We start from the raw sequence: 6,000 nt of genomic DNA on the forward strand, positions 1-6,000 counted from the left end.
TATAATGATGTAATTACGTGGGGAAGACCTCCGAGGATTCTCTGCGTGGACCGTTCAGGGGACAGCTCGATGACGCACTTCTCCAGCGTACCTTTCTGGTCGTCCTCACGATGTCAGTGTCCTTTTTGGCTTAGGAGTCTGTTCCCTCACCCTTTGCTCTGGAAGGGGTCTTCTGAGGACAGACAGCTCTGTAGCTCAGAGCTCACAGCATAGGAATGAAACCTTTTAGATACCGTGATTCGCTGGGATTCGCTGGGATTCGCTGGGATTGGATGCTAGGTGGTTCGACTTGAATTCACCCGCTTAGACATAGCGGGTAGCTTGGGTAGAAAAATATTTATTTGTCTTCAAACTTGCTTTGCGTTTTGGGTTCGTTGACTTTTTAGACCTTGGCTGCAGTTTGGGTCACGTAGTCTTATCTGTAAATTATTTTCTCATAGGTTTTTTACCCTCGTGGGCGTAACCGCCAGAAGTGGGCGTAACCGCCTTTAGGGCAATTCTCTGGGCGTACCAAGTTAATGAGGCAAGGTCTAGATTTGATTGAAATCCAATTTTAGACAACTAACTTCACATTTCACCTTTACCAAAACATTCTCTTTGATTTGGACATTTTCCATACAACGTACAATGTATAAACATCAAACATATACTAGGTTTTCTGTACAGCACTTTGAGATATCAGCTGATGTACGAAGGGCTATATAAATAAAAAAATTTATTTAATTTGATTTTAAACATATACTAGGTAAACTGTTGATGTTACAATGTTTTTGTAATAACGTCATCTATTAACCTTTAAAAACAAAACAAAAATGACATACATTTTCATATTCCATCTATCATCATGACCACCATTGTGGCTGGCGGTAACCATTGTTCCAAAGTCCCTTTATTTCATGTTTAATGTTCTGAGGCTGGTTCTCCATAGTAACAGGAGTAAAGTAATTTGTCTGTGGCCTGAGATTTACCAGGGGCTTGAGGGGTCATAAACCCTCCACATCTTCAGACCCCTAGATCTCTCCTCCTCTGTTGGGGTTCAGAGATAATCTGTAGGGTTGTGGTCTCCTGTAACCTGACCTGATCAGGACAGTCATGCCAGTCTTAACCATGATACCTGACCCTCCAATGTTAAACCAAGGAGATTCATTTCCTCAACTGGCTCAGTGGTCACATTCTTTATGTTCTCCAATTTGAGGTCTTAGAGAGTTTTTTTAATCAAATAAAATACTTTTAGTTGTAGATGTGTATAAGACCTGTTTGTTATTAATCATCTGTAACTAACTCATTATTTAGAGTTTCAGTGAGCTCAACTGGCTTTGGAATCATCTGAATCATTCTAGCTTTGTGTTTAAGACCAGTGGCAAATCACTTGTAAAAATAGAGAAGAGTAACGGCCCAAGGCAACTGCCCTGAGGGACACCCCCACTACATATCTGATGTTCGAGAAGCTTCCTTTGAAGAACACTCTCTGGGTTCTATTGGATAAGTAACTCTCCAACCATATGATGGCAGGTGATGTAAAATCATATATAGTGAGTTTCTTCAATAACAATTTATAATCAATAACATCAAACGCTGCACTGAAATCTAACAACACAGCTCCAACTATCATCTTATCCTTGTCTTTTAACCAATCATCCTTTATCTGAGTTAGTTGTGAAGAGAGCACGACAAAGCCTATTCCCCCTCAGGAAACTAAAAAGATTTGGCATGGGTTCTGAGATCCTCAAAAGGTTCTAAAACTGCACCATCGAGAGCATCCTGACTGCTTGCATCACTGCCTGTTATGGCAACTGCTCGGTCTCCGACCGCAAGGCACTACAGAGGGTGGTAAGCTTCCTGCCATCCAGGACCTCTATACCAGGCGGTGTCAGAGGAAGGCCCTAAAAGGAGGAAGGCTGTTCTTTCTACTACGGCACAGCAAGTGGTACCAAGTCTAGGACATAAAGGCTTCTCCACAGTTTTTACCCCCAAGCCGTAAGACTCCTGAACAAGTAATCAAATGGTTACCCGGACGATTTGCATTGTGCCCCTCCCCTTTTACGCTGCTGCTACTCTCTTTTCATCATAAATGCACAGTCACTTTAACTCCACCTACATGTATATATTACCTCAATTAGCATGACTAACCAGTGCTTGTATATAGCCTCTCTACTGTATATACTGTATATAGCCTCTCTACTGTATATAGCCTCTCTACTGTATATAACCTCACTACTGTATATAGCCTCTCTACTGTATATAGCCTCTCTACTGTATATAGCCTCACTACTGTATATAGTCTCTCTACTGTATATAGCCTCTCTACTGTATATAGCCTCTCTACTGTATATAGCCTCTCTACTGTATATATCCTCTCTACTGTATATAGCCTCTCTACTGTATATAGCCTCTCTACTGTATATAACCTCTCTACTGTATATAGCCTCTACTGTATATAACCTCTCTACTGTATATAACCTCTCTACTGTATATAACCTCTCGACTATATAGCCTCTCTACTGTATATAGCCTCTCTACTGTATATAGCCTCTCTACTGTATATAGCCTCTCTACTGTATATAGCCTCTCTACTGTATATAACCTCTCTACTGTATATAACCTCTCTACTGTATATAGCCTCTCTACTGTATATAGCCTCTCTACTGTATATAACCTCTCTACTGTATATAGCCTCTCTACTGCATATAAACTCTCTACTGTATATAGCCTCTCTACTGTATATAGCCTCTCTACTGTATATAGCCTCTCTACTGTATATAACCTCTCTACTGTATATAGCCTCTCTACTGTATATAGCCTCTCTACTGTATATAGCCTCTCTACTGTATATAACCTCTCTACTGTATATAACCTCTCTACTGTATATAATCTCTACTGTATATAACCTCTACTATTTATATAACCTCTCTACTGTATATATCCTCTCTACTGTATATAACCTCTCTACTGTATATAGCCTCTCTACTGTATATAACCTCTCTACTGTATATAACCTCACTACTGTATATAACCTCTCTACTGTATATAGCCTCTCTACTGTATATAACCTCTCTACTGTATATAACCTCACTACTGTATATAACCTCTCTACTGTATATAACCTCACTACTGTATATAACCTCTCTACTGTATATAGCCTCTCTACTGTTTATAGCCTCTCTACTGTATATAGCCTCTCTACTGTATATAACCTCTCTACTGTATATAACCTCACTACTGTATATAACCTCTCTACTGTATATAGCCTCTCTACTGTATATAACCTCTCTACTGTATATAACCTCACTACTGTATATAACCTCTCTACTGTATATAACCTCTCTACTGTATATAACCTCTCTACTGTATATAACCTCTCTACTGTATATATCCTCTCTACTGTATATAGTCTCTGTACTGTCTTTTTACAGTTGTATTTATTTCTTTACTAATCTATTTTTCACCTAATACCTATTTTTTTTTACTTAAAAATTACGCTGTTGATTAGGTCCTGTCAGTAAGCATTTCACTGTGAGGTCTACTACACCTGTTGTATTCAGCATTTCACTGTGAGGTCTACTACACCTGTTGTATTCAGCATTTCACTGTAAGGTCTACTACACCTGTTGTATTCAGCATTTCACTGTAAGGTCTACTACACCTGTTGTATTCAGCATTTCACTGTAAGGTCTACTACACCTGTTGTATTCAGCATTTCACTGTAAGGTCTACTACACCTGTTGTATTCGGCATTTCACTGTAATGTCTACTACACCTGTTGTATTCGGCATTTCACTGTAAGGTCTACTACACCTGTTGTATTCAGCATTTCACTGTAATGTCTACTACACCTGTTGTATTCGGCATTTCACTGTAAGGTCTACTACACCTGTTGTATTCAGCATTTCACTGTAATGTCTACTACACCTGTTGTATTCAGCATTTCACTGTAAGGTCTACTACACCTGTTGTATTCGGCATTTCACTGTAAGGTCTACTACACCTGTTGTATTCAGCATTTCACTGTAAGGTCTACTACACCTGTTGTATTCAGCATTTCACTGTAAGGTCTACTACACCTGTTGTATTCAGCATTTCACTGTAAGGTCTACTACACCTGTTGTATTCAGCATTTCACTGTAGGTCTACTACACCTGTTGTATTCAGCATTTCACTGTAAGGTCTACTACACCTGTTGTATTCAGCATTTCACTGTAAGGTCTACTACACCTGTTGTATTCAGCATTTCACTGTAAGGTCTACTACACCTGTTGTATTCAGCATTTCACTGTAAGGTCTACTACACCTGTTGTATTCAGCATTTCACTGTAAGGTCTACTACACCTGTTGTATTCAGCATTTCACTGTGAGGTCTACTACACCTGTTGTATTCAGCATTTCACTGTGAGGTCTACTACACCTGTTGTATTCAGCATTTCACTGTAATGTCTACTACACCTGTTGTATTCAGCATTTCACTGTAATGTCTACTACACCTGTTGTATTCAGCATTTCACTGTGAGGTCTACTACACCTGTTGTATTCAGCATTTCACTGTAAGGTCTACTACACCTGTTGTATTCAGCATTTCACTGTAATGTCTACTACACCTGTTGTATTCAGCATTTCACTGTAAGGTCTACTACACCTGTTGTATTCAGCATTTCACTGTAATGTCTACTACACCTGTTGTATTCAGCATTTCACTGTAAGGTCTACTACACCTGTTGTATTCAGCATTTCACTGTAAGGTCTACTACACCTGTTGTATTCAGCATTTCACTGTAAGGTCTACTACACCTGTTGTATTCAGCATTTCACTGTGAGGTCTACTACACCTGTTGTATTCAGCATTTCACTGTAAGGTCTACTACACCTGTTGTATTCAGCATTTCACTGTAAGGTCTACTACACCTGTTGTATTCGGCACACGCGACATTAATGTTGATTTGATTTGCAGTACAAGTTGAGTGTCTCTATATGCTGAAAGTCTCTAGTTAAAGATGCACAGTGCAGAAATCGCTCTGCCATTTCCTGGTCGCTCTGCCATTTCCTGGTCGCTCTGCCATTTCCTGGTCGCTCTGCCATTTCCTGGTTGCTACATTTTAAAATGTATTTTCGTTCTTACTAATTTCAGTTTATGACAAAACAAGTCGTTTAAAGAATCATAGTTTAAACTAATGTGAAATATGTTTTCCATAGCAAATAAATATTGTACTTTCAGCTGTTTGAAGCTGGTGAACAAAACCGAAAGTAAAAGAAGACTCATTTTAACAACATTTTAAAGAACGGAATGCGTAGAATTAGCGCACATAGAACACATCTACTGCATCTTAGACTTGTTTTCAATGAAAATGACAGATCTATAACCCACATTTCTATGTTAATTTGGTCGGGGTCACCCAAAAACGTTACATATTGCAGCTTTCAAATGAAAATCAAAAAATCTAATCAAATGTATTTATATAGCCCTTCGTACATCAGCTGATATCTCAAAGTGCTGTACAGAAACCGAGCCTAAAACCCCTAACAGCAAGCAATGCAGGTGTAGAAGCACGGTGGCTAGGAAAAACTCCCTAGAAAGGCCAAAACCTAGGAAGAAACCTAGAGAGGAACCAGGCTATGTGGGGTGGCCAGTCCTCTTCTGGCTGTGCCGGGTGGAGATTATAACAGAATATGGCCAAGATTTTCAAATGTTCATAAATGACCAGCATGGTCAAATAATAATAATCACAGGCAGAACAGCTGAAACTGGAGCAGCAGCACGGCCAGGTGGACTGGGGACAGCAAGGAGTCATCATGTCAGGTAGTCCTGAGTCAGGTTCCTAGAGCTCAGGTCCTCCGAGAGAGAGAAAGAAAGAGAGAATTAGAGAGAGCATACTTAAATTCACACAGGAGAGCGGATAGGACAGGAGAAGTACTCCTGATATAACAAACTGACCCCAGCCCCCCGACACATAAACTACTGCAGCATAACTACTGGAGGCTGAGACAGGAGGGGTCAGGAGACACTGTGGC

The sequence above is a fragment of the Oncorhynchus nerka genome, linkage group LG4 (assembly GCF_034236695.1).
Source record: "Oncorhynchus nerka isolate Pitt River linkage group LG4, Oner_Uvic_2.0, whole genome shotgun sequence".
NCBI lineage: Eukaryota > Metazoa > Chordata > Actinopteri > Salmoniformes > Salmonidae > Oncorhynchus > Oncorhynchus nerka.